Source organism: Chionomys nivalis, chromosome 1, assembly GCF_950005125.1.
Source record: "Chionomys nivalis chromosome 1, mChiNiv1.1, whole genome shotgun sequence".
NCBI lineage: Eukaryota > Metazoa > Chordata > Mammalia > Rodentia > Cricetidae > Chionomys > Chionomys nivalis.
The window spans coordinates 112,080,485-112,097,573 of NC_080086.1; the positions used below are offsets into that span (position 1 = coordinate 112,080,485).

Consider the following 17,089-nt stretch of genomic DNA (forward strand, 5'->3'; position numbering starts at 1 on the left):
CAATTGCCGGGCTTGTGGTTAGGTTTTTATACATTTATTTTTACCCCAGCAACAAGGTTTCTCTTTGTAACCACTCTGGCTGTTCTGAAACTTTCTTTGTAGACCAGTCTGGCCTCAAACTTATGGAGACCTTTGTGCCTCTCCTTCCTGAATGCGGGGATTGGAAGCATACAACCCCATCACCCATCTTGAGTTCTTGATCGTTTTGAACATTCTCTTTGAGATATCTTTAGAATGATGCATACTGCCTCTGCAGAAAATCCGTGTTTTATCACTTGTGTCAAATTTTCTTGACTCTTAGTGAGGAAAATATACCAACTAGACCCAAGAGGGAGCAGCTTCTATCCCTTGCCCTCCTCCTTTACTTCCTTCCTCTTTCTAGCCTGCCTCACTGAGTCCCAGTGGACAGAGGCCAACAGAAAAGGGCAGACAGAGCGCTTTTGAGGGGCTGTGGTGGCTTGGAGTCAGTTAGTGGGAGGGCCACACTGATGTTTTACATTCAGTACACTGACTGCACCTCAAGCAGCTTCTGTCCCAAACAGCAATTGCAACTCCACATTTGCCAGCAGCATTTTGTGCTATGGGATACAGGAATGAAGGAATTCTGTTCCCTCAGACACTGGCCTCAGACTCACAGAGATATGAGATAGGGGATCCCAACAAGACACTAAGAAAATCTATATCTAAATCTCTTATCCTTCTATTGAACTCAGAATTTAAATGTTGAGGAAAATTCCTGCTAGCTGAGAGAGGTTGAATAACAAGTTTCTAATGTGTCCTTGTTGCTTGCATTTATGAAAAGGGGAGTGTCCTTCTACTCGGCCCCCACTTAAAAACTCACTACACTCAGTTTCTCACTACAGCTTCCTGTCAGATGGTTGATGATGCAGCCTGTTGACCACAGGTTAATTTTATTTAATCAAAAAATGTAAAACATGTTTGCATCATTAAAAAGGCAGCAAAAAGTGTAGCACACCTTTACACAGTGAAAATAATTATCCACAACAGCAGACCACTGTTGCAGGTCAGACCTCACTCCATCTGGTTGGATGATGTATAAATAGAGACTGTACTTTTGTTTGCTGACCTCCCAGACCTGAATAATTACACAAAACTATATTAATTACAACACTATTTTGTTAACAGCTCAAGCATATTGCTATATAGTTCTTACATCTTAAATTAACCCATTTCTGTTATTTTATATTTTACTACGAGGGTCATAGTTTCTTACTTCACATCATGACTCTTGGGTGGCTACATGGCATCTGCATGACTCTGCCTTCTTTCTGCCTCCATTCAATTTAGTTTTCCAAACTAGCTATAGTCTGCCCTGCAATAAGCCAAAGAAGATTCTTTATTAAACAATGGTAATAAAGCATATTCTTACCATACAGAAGGGAGTCCCAAATCAATGATGCCTACCATTGAGGCTTGTGTGCATGGGGAGTGCACACCTTCAGTGTCTCTAACTGCTCATAAGCTCTCAGAAAGGAACCCTAGGGAGGTTGGGCAGCCACCTAGGATAGATGTGGAGAGCATAATAATAACATGATGACATGTAGGGCAAGACCCCTCAGATGAATCAGGAATATTGGAATATGCAGTTGTTGTTGGATAGGGTTGGAGAGGAACCCCAGTTTAATGTTGGTCAGGGTGTTTGGTGTTCCCTTACCAGACAGGTCTGGGTTCTTGTGATTTTTGACAGACCTAACTTCAACCTCTGCCGACATTTCCCAGAGGGCTAAGTCTTGCCTAAACTGTAAGAAATTCATCCAGTTTTGTTTATACTCAAAGAGAACACCTTGCTACCATGAATGTCTCTACATAATCATGTTCATATATGTACTCCATAAAGGTATACAAGGTCTGGAATTGAGGCAGACTAGATATTAGAAGAGTAGGATTTTTGTTCCCTGATCTTGATATAATATTACAAACCAAGGGGTAGAACAGAGACAGTAAACTCCATTGGAACAGGTACAGGGGAGTAACTGAAGAGTGAGTGAGCCAGAGCCAGAGACCACTGAGGGTCCAGACATAAATCTGGGACCTTCAAGGGAGTAGACCTAAGCCAGGATCCCTGTTTGTCTAGGCGTGAGTCTATGACCTCCGAGGAAATAGGTCTGAGCCAGGACCTCTGCCTCTCTGGGAATGAATCTGGGACCTCTGAGGGAGTAAGCAGAACCAGAGATCTCTGCAGGGCCAAGTGTGAGTCATGGACCTCAGAGAGAAAAACGCTGATCCAGGACCTCTGTTGCTCTGGGCATTGGTCTGGGACATCAAAGGGAATAGACAGGAAACTGAAACCTCTGCAGGTCCAAGTGTGAATCAGAACTCTGAGGGAGTAAGCCTGAGCCAGGTCTTCTGTGGTTCTGGGCACACCTGAGCCTGGGAACTCTGAAGCAATAGACTGGAGCCAAGGACCTTTGCAAGACCAACTCCAAGCCAGGGACTTCTGCATGAGAAAATCTAGAGCAAGATTTACAGAAACAGGTCAAAGCTGGTAGCCTAGGCCAAAGTAGTCCTGAGACAGCAAACTCCAAGGGAGCAGAGCAAAGCCCAGGAGTGTGGAGCTATCTCCAGGAACACAGGTTAACGAATGGGGTAACTAGAACTATGGTACTGATAGTACCACAAAACAAATATAGGAGCTTTGGATTCATGGACACCTAGTAAATTAATCAACAGAATCTCAGACAGCTGCAACATGGACCTACTAGAGTAATAAAAGAGTACAAAAGGAAAAACCACATGCAATACCACAAAGAGCAATAAAACACCAGGAAAACCTAAAGAACCTTCAACAGCCAGGCGGTGGTGGCACACGCCTTTAATCCCAGCACTTGGGAGGCAGAGGCAGGTGGATCTCTGTGAGTTCGAGACCAGCCTGGTCTACAAGAGCTAGTTCCAGGACAGGCTCCAAAACCACAGAGAAACCCTGTCTCGAAAAACCAAAAAAAAAAAAAAAGTAGCAACAAGAACCTTCAACAGCAAGACTTGAACAATCAAATATAGATGAAGCAGAAGAAAGTGACCTAAAAAATAAATTCAAGAGTTTGAAACTCAGAAAGAGGAAATGAGAAATTCCCCCAAAGAACTGGAGGGAAAATCAAACAAAAAATTGGAAGACATCATCAAATCCCTTTAAAAAAATTCAAGAAAAAGCAATCAAACATATGAAAGAAACTATTCAAGACTTGAAAACTGAAATAGAGACAATAAAAAAAAAACACAGTCTGAGGGGATTATAGAAAAAGAAATAATGAGAAAATGATCAGGAACTACAATCATGAACAACAGTATATAAGACATGGAAGAGAGAATCTCAAGCATTGAAGATACAATACAGGAAATAAACTCATCAGTAAATAAAATATTAAATGTAACAAAAGCTTAACCCAAAATATCCAGGAAATATGAGACACCATGAAAAGGCCAAATCAAAGAATAATAGATAGAGAAAAAGGAGAAGCTCAACTCAAAAGCACAGAAAATATATTTAACAAAATCAAAGAAGAAAACTTTCTCAACCTAAAGAAATATATACCTATGAAGATAAAAGAAGTTTACAGAACACCAAATAGACTGGATCCATAAAAAGTCCCCTCAACATATAATAATCAAAATAGTAAACATATAAAGAAAGAATATTAAGAGCTGCAAAGGAAAATGGCCAAGTACCATATAAAGGTAAACCTATCAGAATTATACCTGACTCCTCATTGGAGACAATGAAAGACAGAAGGTCATGATCAAACACTATGCAGACATTAAGAGACCACAAATGCCAGCCCAGACCACTATACCTAACAAAACTTTCAATTACCATAGAAGGAAAAACCAAGACATTCCATGAAAAAACTAGAGTTGACCAGTACCTAGCCACATACTTAGCCCTACACAAAATACTAAAAGGAAAACTCCAACTGAAGAAAATTCCCTTAACCAACAAAAACACAGACAATCGATGGTTGCATAGCAGCAAATTCCAAAGAAGGGAAAAATGCACAAGTTAACATCACCAACAATGAATACTAAATTAACAGGAGATAGCAATCACTGGTCATTAATATCCCTTAATGTAAATGGATTCAACTCACCTATAAAAAGACACAGGCTAACAGATTGCATATGAATCAAGAATCCATCCTTCTTCTGCATACAAAAAAAACACATCTCAACCTCAAAGACAGACATTGTCTCAGAGTAAAGGTTAGGAAAAAGGATTCCAATCAAATGAACCTAAGAAACATCAGGTGTAGCTATCCTAATATTTAACAAATTAGAATTCAAGCTAAAATTAATCAAAAGGGACAAAGAAGGTGATTTCATATTAGTCACAGGAAAAATCCATCAAGAGAAATATCATTACTGAACATCTATGCCCCAAATGCAAGGGCTACCCTGATATGTAAAAGAAACACTTCTAAAGCTTAAAACATACATTAAACTCCACACACTAATAGTGGAAAACTTCAATATTCCCCTCTCACCACTGCCCAGGTCAATCAGACAAAAAATGAAAAGAGAAATAAGAGAACTAACAGATATTATGACTCAAATGGACTTACCATACAGCTGTATAATATTCCATTCAAAAGAAAAGAAAATACTTTCTTCTCAGCACCTAATGGAACCTACACAAAAACTGACCACATACTCAGTAACAAACCAAACCTCAACAAATACAAAAAAAAAGGAATACCACAATGTACTTTCTCAGATCATTATGGTTTAAACTAGAAGTAAACAGCAAAACTAATTTCAGATAACCTACAAACACAGGAAAATTAAGCAATGTTAACCTGAATCATCAATGGGTCAAGGAAGAAATAAAGGGAGAAATTAAAACTTTCTAAAATTCAATGAAAACGACGACACAACATGCCCAAATTTAAGGGACACAATGAAAGCAGTATTAAGAGGAAAGTTCATAGAACTAAATGCCTACATAAAGAAGCTGGAAAAATCCCACATGAGTGAATTAACAGAAAATTTAAAGTTTTGGAACAAAAAGAAGCAAACTCACCTAAGAGATCTAAATGGCAAGACATAATCAAATTAAGAGCTGAAGTCAACAAAATAGAAACAAAGAAAAAATACAAAGAATCAATGAAACAAAGAGTAGGTTCTTCAAGAAAACAACAAAATAGACAAACCTTTATCAAAATTAACCAAAAGGCAGAGAGAGAATATCCAAATTAACAAAATCAGAAATGAAAAGAGGGACATAGCTGCAGATACAGAGGAAATACAGAGAATCATCAGGTCACATTTTGAAAACTTGTACTCCACAAAATTGGAAAACTTAAAGGAAATGGACAACTTTCTAGATAAATATCACTTACCAAAATTAAATCAAGACCAGATAAGCAAATTAAACACACTTATAACTGCTGAATAAATAGACACAGTCAACTAAAGTCTCCTAACAAAAAAAAAAAGCCCATTCTGAGGGATTCAGCTCAGAATTCTACAAGTCTTTCAAAGAACTAATACCAATATTCCTCAAATTATTCCACACAATAGAAACAGAAGGAAAGTTGACACAGTCTTTTTATGAGGCTATAATTACACTGATACTCCAACCACAGAAAGACATTATAAAGAAAGAGAATTACAGCCCAATCTCACTTGTGACCATTGATGCAAAAACATTAAATAAAATACTGGCAAATCAAATCCAAGAACACATCAGAACCATTATTCAGCATTATCAAGTTGGCTTCATACCAGAGATGCAAGGATGGTTTAACATATGAAAATCTGTCAAAATAATCCACAATATAAACAAGCTTAAAAATAAAAACCACATGATCATCTCATTAGATGTCAAAAAAGCTTTAGACAAAATACAACATCTCTTAATGATAAAGATCTTGGAGAGAACAGGGACACAAGGAATATGCTAAACATAATAAAGGCAATATATAGCAAGACAACAGCCAACAACACACTATAATGGAGAGAAACTCTCAGCAATACCACAGAAATCAAGAACAAGAAAAGATTGTTCACTCTCTCCATATCTATTCAACATATTTCTTGAGGTCCTAGCCAGAGCAATAAGATATGAATGGGAAATCAAGGGGATAAAATTTGGAAAAGAAGAAGTCAGACTCTCACTGTTTGTTGATGACATGATAGTTTACATAAGCAATCCCAAAAATTATACCAAGGAACTTCTACAACTCATAAACACTTTCATTCAGTAATGTAGCAGGATAAAAGATCAACTAAAAAAAGTAATCAGTATCCCTCCTATACACAGACAATAAAAGGTCTGGGAAAGAAATCAGAGAAATAACACCCTTCAAAATAACCACAAGTAGCATAAAATATCTCAGAATAACTCTAACTAAACAAGTGGAAGACTTGTATGACAGGAACTTTGAATCCTTGAAGAAAGAAATTGAAGAAGACACCAGAAAGTGGAAAGATCTCCCATACTCTTGGGTAGGCAGAATTAACATAGTAAAAATTGCAATCTTACCAAAAGCAATCTACAGATTCACTGCGATGCTCATCAAAGTCTCAGCAAAATTCTTCACAGACCTCAAAAGAATGGTACGCAACATCATATGGAAAAGCAAAAATCCCAGGATAGCCAAAATAATCCTGTACTGTAAAAGAACTTCTGGAGGGATGATTTAAAACTTTACTACAGAGCTACAGCACTGAAAACTGTCTGGTATTGGCATAAGAACAGACAGGAGGGCGAATGGAACTGAATCGAAGACCCAGATATTAATCCACACATCTTCAAACACCTGATTTTTGACAAAGAAACAAAAAATATCAAATGGAAAAAAGAAAGCATATTTAACAAATGGTGCTAGCATAACTGAATATCAACATGTAGAAGAAGGAAAATAGACCCATATCTATCACCATTAACAAAACTCGAGTCCAAAATGGATCAAAGACCTCAACATAAAGCCAGCCATGCTGAACCTTATAGAAGAGAAAGTGGGAAGTACACTTGAAAGCAATGGCACAGGAGAACAGTTCTTAAATATAACCCCAGCAGCACAGACAATGAGAGAAACAATTAATAAATTGGACCTCTTGAAACTGAAAAGCTTCTATAAATCAAAGGACATGTCTATAAGACAAAATGACAGCCTGCAGAATGGGAAAATATCTTCACTAATCCCACATCATACAGAGGTCTGGTGTCCAGAATATACAAAGAACTCAAGAAATTGCTCATCAAAAGAACAAATAATCCAATTAAAAAAACTGAGCACAGAACTAAACAGAGAACTCTCAGTAGAGGAATCTAAAATGTGTGAAAGACACTTAAGGAAATGTTCAACATTTTTAGTCATCAGAGAAATGCAAATCAAAACAACTCTGAGATTCGATCTTACACTGGTAAGAATGGCCAAGATCAAAAACACTGATGACAACTTATGCTGGAGAAGTTGTAGGGGAAAGGCAACATTCCTGCATTGCTGGTGGGAATGCAAGATAGTACAGCCCCTTTGGATGTCAGTATGGTGATTTCTCAAAAAATTAGGAAACAACCTTTTTCAAGACCCAGTAATACCTCTTTTGGGTATGCTCAAACATGCACAAGGACATGTGCTCAACTATGTTCATAGCAGCATTGTTCATCATAGCCAGAACCTGGAAAGAACCTAAATGCTCCTTGACCAATGAATAGATAAGGACAATGTGGTACATTTACATAATGGAGTACTAGACAGCAAAAAAAAATAATAATGACAGCTTAAATTTTGGAGGAAAATGGATAGAGCTGGAAAACATTATTTTGTGTGAGGTAACCCAGACACACAAAGACAATTATCACATGTACTCACTCACAGGTAGTTTTTAAACATAAACCCAAGAAAACTAGCCTACAAACCACAATCCCAAAGAAATTACCCAACAATGAGGACACTAAAAGAGATTTACACAGATCTAATCTACAGGCAAAGTAGAGAAAGACAGAATCTCCTGACTAAATTGAGATTAAGGTCCCATTGTGGTCCTTGTGGGGAGGCTAAAGGATAGGGAAGAAGCAGGGAGGAGAGCAGAGAGAAATGTAGAATTCAATAAAAATCAATAAAAAATACATTCCTAAAAATGCCATCTGGCCATAAACAATATTAGAAACCAAGGATACAGGAGGGAGATAATGAGAGGAGAAACCAGCTTTGAGCCTGGTTTCTTGAATGAGTGCTGATAATAACTGCCTCACAAGAAGAACACGAGAGTTTGTGGGGTAGAGAGTTTAGGAAAGATCGAAACACACATTTGCCAATTGTCTGTGACTGAAAGTCTGGGAGAAGGCTAGGAACTATGCAGGCAGGCAGGCAGCTGTGAGGTCCTGCTGATGAACATCTTATTGAAAGAAGTGAGGAGCCATTTGTGACTGTCAGTCAGGAAATGATGCACTCTTAAGTAGTACTTAAAATGGCACTCCCAGTGACCCACTGAGGACACATTAAGAAAGGAAATACTAGTGTCTAGTATCTATTTATTTTCTTGGTAGTGGTTACACTATAAAGCACAGGATGACATTAATTTAACCATCAATCTGCTTTTGCCCCACAATTGCTGGTATTATAGTTGTGAATGAAGGAACCTAGAAAAGGCTGAAGTCTTGAGATTAGATCATATTAAAATGCTGGGCACTAGCTCAGACAAGTTCAGGACAGGAGAAAACTAGAGAGTCAGACTGACAGATTTAGTGAGACTTAGACTGTGTCTCTACAGTGGAGGTCCCCATAATTCTATAATCTGCCCTGCATTGGTATTGGCATTTGATGACACAGACAGAAAGTCAAGATCCCTATCTTTGCAGATCACTGCCTGCTTCATGGGTGTGAAGTCCACAATGCAGAGGACTGTAAAGACCATGTTAGAGATATAGCCCTTTATGTTCATAGGTTCATATACATGAACATGATGATACTATAGAAAAACAAAACCACAGCAAGGTGCTCCAAGCAGGTGGAAAAGCATTTGCAGGGCCTGCGGGCTGAGAGCACCTTTAGGAAGGTGACCAGGATTGGCATGTCGGGAAGGCAAATGAGGTACTTGAGTAGAGGTAGCAGAAGGATGGCATCCACAGGACAAATTTATTACTAACTGATGTGTCACCACAGGCCAGCTTCAGCACACCCAGGACCTTGCAGGTGAACTTTCTGAATACTTGGTGGCCATACAATGACAGTCCCATGGCAATTACTGTCTCTGTCAACTACCTGATGACATAAAATACCCAGAAGGCTCTTGGAGGCATTGAGAAAAACCTGTGGGTCATGTGCACAGATACCTGAGTTGCTGACAAATTGCAAGGTAGTGATCACAGGCCATGATGACAAGCAGCAGGTACTCTGTGGAGCCTGTGGAAAGTCTCAGATGCATCTGGATGTCACAGTCATCAGAGAGATGGTCTTCTGGGATGAGAGTAAGTGGAAAAGCATTAGAGGCACAAAAGTAGATGTGTAGCAGATTTTCTAAATGGAAATATTACTCAGAAATTGTATATGGGTGTATGTAAGCAGGGATCCAACATGCACACAGTCATGAAGGCAGTGTTCCGAGCAGGGTCTCCAGGTACATAACTGAGCACAGAGGAAAGAATAGGTCTTCCAGGGATGAGTAGTCAGAAAATTCCTTCAAGATAAATGCAGAGACTTTTGTCCTGATTCTGGGCTACATAATGCAGTTATGCCTGGATACACAGTAGAGTGGAAGGACAGAGGATGCAGTGTATTGAGAACACAAAAAATTTTAAGGTCTTTTTCAACATGGATACACGTTCTGTGACTTGGGGACAGTCTCCTCATCTTCTGTAGGTTACATCGCATCCATGTGAATAGTGAGGATAATTTCCCTAAGAGGATATTTATGGAAGTACGAAAAGGCACAATCACAGAGAGCCACAGCTGAATGGGAAATAAAGATCTTTACTGTAGGACTTCTTAAAACGTTTAAATGGCTAATGTTTATTGGAAGCTCTCCAAAAGCAATGTAGACTATGCACTTCCAAACTTATCTGAACTTACATCCACTTTACCTCTTATCCTATCACAGAGAAATGACCTGCAAACAGCATTTGAGAGCTGGTAGCCTGGATCAGAGGTCCTAAAACTTACACACATACTGGAATTATTTGGAAGACTGTCAAACACAGTGTGTTTTCCTTCCAGAGTTTCTGGCTTAAGGCAGATGTGTGCTGTTGCTGCTCTGATGGCACAGGGATGAATGACTCTAAAGGTCCTGCTGACTTTGCTGGAGCTCTAAGTCATGGCTTAAACTGTTCTCACTATCTGGATTATTTTTCATTTTTCCCTCACCTGTAGTAGCTGATCTGTCACTTCTGGTTCTGCTTGCCACACTGAATGCTTGTATCTCAGGAAGGGGGCAGATACTGACCTGTAAACCTGTGAGGAGGCACACCCCAACAGAGATAATCTGTTAGGTGCTTTGTATGGGCTAGAGCTTTAGAAGATGTCTTTTTGTGTTTACATCTCTACTTCAGAATCAGAAATGGTTTTAGAATTAGACAATGTCTATCCTTCTCTAAATCCAAGCATGATGTTAAAAGAAAACTTCAAAACTCTGTCTCATGTCAACAGCCTTCTGGTATGGGACAGAAAGAGATCAATTTTAAAGGAACATTTTACTTTCCTTCATGCCCATTTTGTCAATATCTTTTATCTTTCACTGAAAACATGTGTACATGAATAATGCTTATATTTTCAACAAAGAACAGCTTCCAAGAGGAAGACATTGGGGCCCCACAATGTCTCTACCTGGTTGATATGACGGCATGATGCTGATAGCACTATGAGACCGATATGTGGGTACAAGCTGCAGATATGGTGCACCTTCTTACAACGTTCTGGCCAGAATTTCAAATAAGAACTTCAAAAGAACCCTATCGAATACTCAGAAACCTTTTGCAATTATCCAAAACAACAATCTTGAAATTTAACCATCATTTTACCTTTATAATATCCAATAGAAAGAACATCGCCTCCATGACATCTGGAAACAATTCTAGAAGAAGCCATTCTCTCTCCCAACAAAGTTTGTCTTCACAGTCACATTTAAGAGTTGATTATTACTCATATAGGGTTGGGTGAAATTATGTATGCCCAGCGATCTCAAAAAGAGGGAAAATGGAATTGGATAATAGGTAGATTACTTACTCACACTAATAATAACAGTTTGTAATAGAAGGAATACTTGTGAACTATTATTTATGGATTTACATCGGTATACACTTTTGCATATTGACACAAATTTGAATTATATTTATTATATAGAATATTTCTATTTTTGTTTAGAATATTTGTAACAACTATACAAGGTTATTTTGTCAAATTATATAAATGCATGATTCTACCTTTGTTTAAAACATATTTTATTGACACAATTTTGATATTTTAATCATATTGCATTATATAACTCTACCTCTGATCAAGATTTTTATACATTGATTACATTTTGAGGTCATTGTCCTCCTTTACTGCATAGTTGTTTAAAGATTGTTTTATATTCTGATATGAAGTCTTATTCTTCAACACTGTGATGAGACTTTGGTTGATTGCTCAGTCAGTTGTCTCTGTCACCTACTACACTTTTTGGAAGCTGCTAGACTGCACTACCTGTCTACTCAAGTAATATTATTGCTCTTCTCAGGAATTGATGGGGTTGAAGATGAGATAATCGTTCTTACCATCCTCTTATGATCTAGTTAAGCCATTTCTACTACAACATGGACTCCTTAGGATAGAATGCTTATCAAACCATTAGGATGTATTCCTTCCTTAATATTGATTGTGCTTATTGTAGTTCTAACTTTATTTTGACATCTGTTTCTTGTGTACATAGTTTTGTATAAGGTTTGGAGTTTCTTATCAAGTTAAATGGGTAGGTGCTGTGAGAGTTCCTTCAGTCAATAGCTTTAAGATATCAATCCACTTGGGCATGGTCTTTTACATTATAAATGAATCTGTAAAGTGTGTGGTTGCTTTCTTGAATCCAGCTTTTGATTCTGGATGCTAGCTATATTGTATATAAGACCCATTGCTCTGTAGATGCTCATCTGACCTATAAAAGCCCAAGATATTCTTACACTCTAACTTGGTGTTTTCAAAAGTCAAAGATTCAATTAGTACTCATATAGTTCAAGGTCTGTCACTCTGACTTGTACAGCCTTCAAAATTCATCATAAAACATGAACTCAGTGTTAATGATGAACTTAGAATGAATGCAGCTATATTAAGTAAACTCAAGCACTTCTGTCTCATGTGTTTGTATGTGTGATTATAGGTTTGGGAAGATGGGGAGATATGGTACAAATCTTTAATTTTCTTTTGGAAAATGTGTAGATTGTTTTTAATTAAACATCATAAATCAGTCTGCCTTAGCAAGAGGAAGTATTTTATTCAGCCACAAAATTAAGCAAAATTCCATATTTCAGCTATTCATTTTATACTATCACTTTGTATAATTCACCCATGAACAGCTGTTTCAAGGATTTTTTTAATTGTTTTTTTATTCAACTATATATTTATCCACTACTCTCTTTTCCTCTTCCCTCCCCTTCTCCCATGATTCACATGTTTCAAATTTACTAAGATCTTGTCTTTCTCTATGTCCTATATAGAATAGATTTATGTATGTCTCTGTTTGTTTCCTCTTTGTTGTATGTTCTGGGCATTGTGAATTGTAGGCTGACTGTCCTCCATCTTATATCTAAAAGCCACTTAGGAGTGAGTACATATATTTTTCTTTCTGGTTCTGGGTTAACTGACTCTTTTATGATGTTTTCTAGATCATAAATTTGCACCTAAATTTCAAGACGCAATTGTTTTTATCCCCTGTGTAGTACTCCATTGTGTAAATATACCACAATTTCTTTATCCATTCTTCAGTGGAGGGGTTGTTTTCAGGTTCTGGATCTGACAAATAATGTTGCTGTGAACACAGTTGAGCATTTGTCCTTGTGGTATGATTGAGAATCCATTGAGTACATATCCAAAGGGCATGGTTGGGTTTTAAGATAAGTTGTTTCCTAATTTTCTTTCATTTTTTTTTTAATTTTTGGTTTTCCAAGACACAGTTTCTCTTCAGCTTTGGAGCCTGTCCTGGAACTAGCTCTTGTAGACCAGGTTGGTCTTGAAGACACAGAGATCTATCTCTGCCTCCCAAGTGCAGGGATTAAAGCCATGCCTCACAACCAGGCAGGTGGCTTTCTAATTTTCTACAGAATAACCATACTGATATCCAAAGTAGCTGACTCAGTTTGTAACCCCATCAGCAATGGAGGAGTGTTCCCTTAACTCTACATCCTCTCCAGATTAAGTTGTCATCAGTGTTTTGATCTTGCCTATTGTTACAGATGTAAGAGGAAATCTCAGATTTGTTTCAATTTTTATTTCTCTAATGACTAAAGAGTTTGGAAATTTCCTTAATTGTCTCTCAGTCATTTTAGATTCATATGTTAAAAGTTTTTTATTTAGTTCTGTACTCTATTGTTTTTGGATGATTTGTTCTTTTGATGACCAATTATTTAAGTTCTTTGTATGTTTTGAAGATCAGTCTTCTGTCCAATGTGGGGGTAGGTAAATATCTTTTCCCATACAAGCTGCCTTTTTTGTATTGTTGATCATGTCCTTTGTTTTACAGAAACTTCTGCTTCAGGAGATCTCATTTATTATTTTTCTCAGTGTGAGTAATGCCTGGGGTTATAATTTGAAAGTGGTCCTCTTTACCAATGTGTTCAAGTGTAATTCCAATATTCTGTTTTATGTAGTTTAGTGTGTTTGTGATTATGTTGTAGTCTTTGATCCATTGGGGCTTGAGTTTTGTTCATGATGATATATGTGGATCTATTTACATTCTTCCCCACATTGATATTCAGTTAAGCCAGTACCATTTGTTAAATATGTTTTCTCCATTTTATATTTTTTGGTGCTTTGTCAAAAATCAGGTGTAATAAGCGAGTGGATTGATATCTGGGTCTTAGAATCAGTTCAATTAGTCCTCCCTATCTGTTTTTGTGCCAACACCAGGCTCTCTTCAGTACTGTAGCTCTGTAGTTGACTAAAGAAGTCAGGAAATGTGATGCCTCCAGAAATTATTTTTTATATAGGATTGTTTTGGTTATCCTGGATTTTTTTTGGTTTTTTTATATGAAGTTGAGTGTTTTTATTTTGAGATCTGTGAAGAATTTCTCTGATATATACATGAGAATGGTATTGAGCTTGTAGATTGCTTTTGGAAAGGTTTTCACTTTTACTATGTTGATTTCTACCTAACGAGGGCAAGGGACATCTTCCCATTCTCTGGTGTCTTCTTCAAAGATTCCTCACATCCAAAAGATTATGATAATATGCACAAGCTTTCTCAGATGACTACACACAAAGTCTTACTCCTAAATCAAGCACAAAACATTATGAAACTGAATTCATTTATAGAGTTTCACTACAGTATGATTTTTTTTCATGTTTTTGAAAAATACACAAATTAACTTCAGGGTTTCTCTACAAAAGGACTCATATTATTTATTTGGAGATGATTGTGAAAAAGAATTTACCACATTACATTCACAGATATCTCTAGAGTATGTTACATTTTAAGCTTTTTAAGAGTACAAAGGTCTGCAAAGGCCTTATCACACTGATATCATTCATAGGGTTTCTCTCTAGTATGTGTTCTTCTATGCATTTGAAGAGTACTACGTTGCCAAAGGCCTTACCACACTGATTATATTCATAGTGTTTCTCTCCAGTATGTGTTCTTTTATGATTTTAAGACTACTCTGAGCTGCAAAGGCCTTACCACACTAATTACATTCATAGAGTTTCTCTCCAGTATGTGTTCTTTTATGCCTTTGAAGATTACTGTGACGTGCAAAGGCCTTACCACATTGATTACATTCATAGGGCTTCTCTCCAGTATGTGTTCTTTTATGCCTTTGAAGATCACTTTGACGTGCAAAGGCCTTACCACAATGATTACATTCATAGGGTTTCTCTCCAGTGTGTGTTCTTTTATGCACTTTAAGATGACCGTGTTGTGCAAAGGCCTTACCACACTGATTACATTCATAGTGTTTCTCTCCAGTATGTGTTCTTTTATGGTATTGAAGAGAAATGTTCTGTGCGAAGGCCTTACCACACTGATTACATTCATAAGGTTTCTCTCCAGTATGTGTTCTTTTATGTAATTGAAGATTACAGGGCTGGCCAAAGGCCTTACCACACTGATTACATTCATAGGGTTTCTCTCCAGTATGTGTTCTTTTATGCAATTGAAGATGATGATGTCGTGCAAAGGCCTTACCACACTGATTACATTCATAGGGTTTCTCTCCAGTATGTGTTCTTTTATGCCTTTGAAGATCACTGTGACTTGCAAATGCCTTACCACACTGATGACATTCATAGGGTTTCTTTCCAGTATGTCTTCTTTTATGGCTTTGAAGATTACTGTGGTATGCAAAGGCCTTACTACACTGATTATATTCATAGTGATTATCTCCAGTATGTGTTCTTTTATGGATTTGAAGATTAGTCTCTTGTGCAAAGGCCTTACCACACTGATTACATTTATAAGGTTTCTCTACAGTATGTGTTCTTTTATGCAATTGAAGATGATTAGGATGTACAAAGGCCTTACCACAATGATTACATTCATAGGATTTTTCTCCAGTTTGTATTCTTTTATGTGTTTGAATAACAGTACATTGAGCAATGGCTTTACCACATTGATTATATTCATAGGGTGTCTCTATAGTATATATTCTTTTAATCTTTTGAAGATAACTGTGATCAGAAAAGACCTTACCATGCAGATTACATTCACATGATTTCTCTCCAGTATGTGTTCGTTTATGACTTTGATGAGTATCATAAAGAAAGTCTTTATCATCTTGACCATATTCATGGGGTTTCTCTCCAGTGTGTGTTCTTTTATGCATTTCAAGATGATTGTGATAAGAAAAGACTTCATCATATTGCGTAATTTCACAGCATTTTTCTCCGCTATTTGTTTTTTCATTCCTTAGAAGATGAGTGTTATAAGACAAGTCTTTACCACAGTGAGAATATACTGAAAACTTCTCTCCAGTTTGATTTCTTTCAATCCTGCAAGGATAATTTACACATGTAAAAGATTTACCACATTCAATGCAGTTGAACCTCATACCTATATGAATTAATATCATGTTTTTTCAAATTGTAAAAAGGAATCAAATATCAAGGTTTTATAGCTTTGTTTAAAATCATGTTTTGTTCTCTCATTAGGGGTTATTTTACATCTAGAAAAATATTTGTGATGAGAAATTCCATTGTGTCATGGTTTATCTTTTCATCTATAACAATACCTATATTTTTCTAGGATTTTTTTACTGAGTGCTTTACCAACTTTACTCCATTTATAATTTTACTATATTGTGAATCATTATATAATTGGTAAGTGAACTAAGACACCCAGAAGTATTTGCGTAGACCTAGAACTCATGTTTGTTTGTTTGTTTTTGTTGTAATGTGAGTTTGTATTTATGTATTAACCATGATGATAGAAAATAAATTAACTTTGTATTTTTGGATCAAATTAAACATGTACACTCTACATAGGAACTACAGTTTATCTTCTTAATTGTTCTTAAGGAAAGGTATGATAAATCTTTCCATATTCCTATGCTCATACACTTGTGTCAAGAGTGACATATCATATATATATACATATATATACATGTATATATGAAAAAATAATAGTGTATAAAAGATTTCCACAATGAATCCAAAAAGTTCTACTTTCACAGACTTGTGGTATAGATATTAAGGTTTCTCCACAACAACTGCCCCTGCCCCTTGATCCTTGATTAATCTGATTTCACTAAGCACAGTTACAAAAAGTATATGAGTGATACAAGGCTTATCATGGGCTATTGAATTAGTAGGAAGTTTCGCAGCTATACTCAGCATCACTGAAATATGTATACATTTTCTGTCATGAATAGCAAGAAGCAAATGAAGCTGCAGTTCTACAACATAGCTCTCATAGTGCTATGAATCAAATGGTGATATCTGTTTAGGCATTGCTACCT

The 17,089-nt window shown here is 36.9% G+C and overlaps 1 protein-coding gene and 1 pseudogene across 1 annotated transcript in view; both read right to left on the bottom strand.

Annotated features, from left to right (window-relative positions):
* The window catches only part of LOC130881447 (olfactory receptor 7C2-like), a 164,224-nt gene that overhangs the window by 103,688 nt on the left and 43,447 nt on the right, over positions 1 to 17,089 (bottom strand). The window lies entirely within an intron of this gene.
* LOC130881437 (zinc finger protein 431-like) overlaps positions 14,261 to 17,089 on the bottom strand; it is a 46,277-nt pseudogene continuing 43,448 nt past the window's right edge.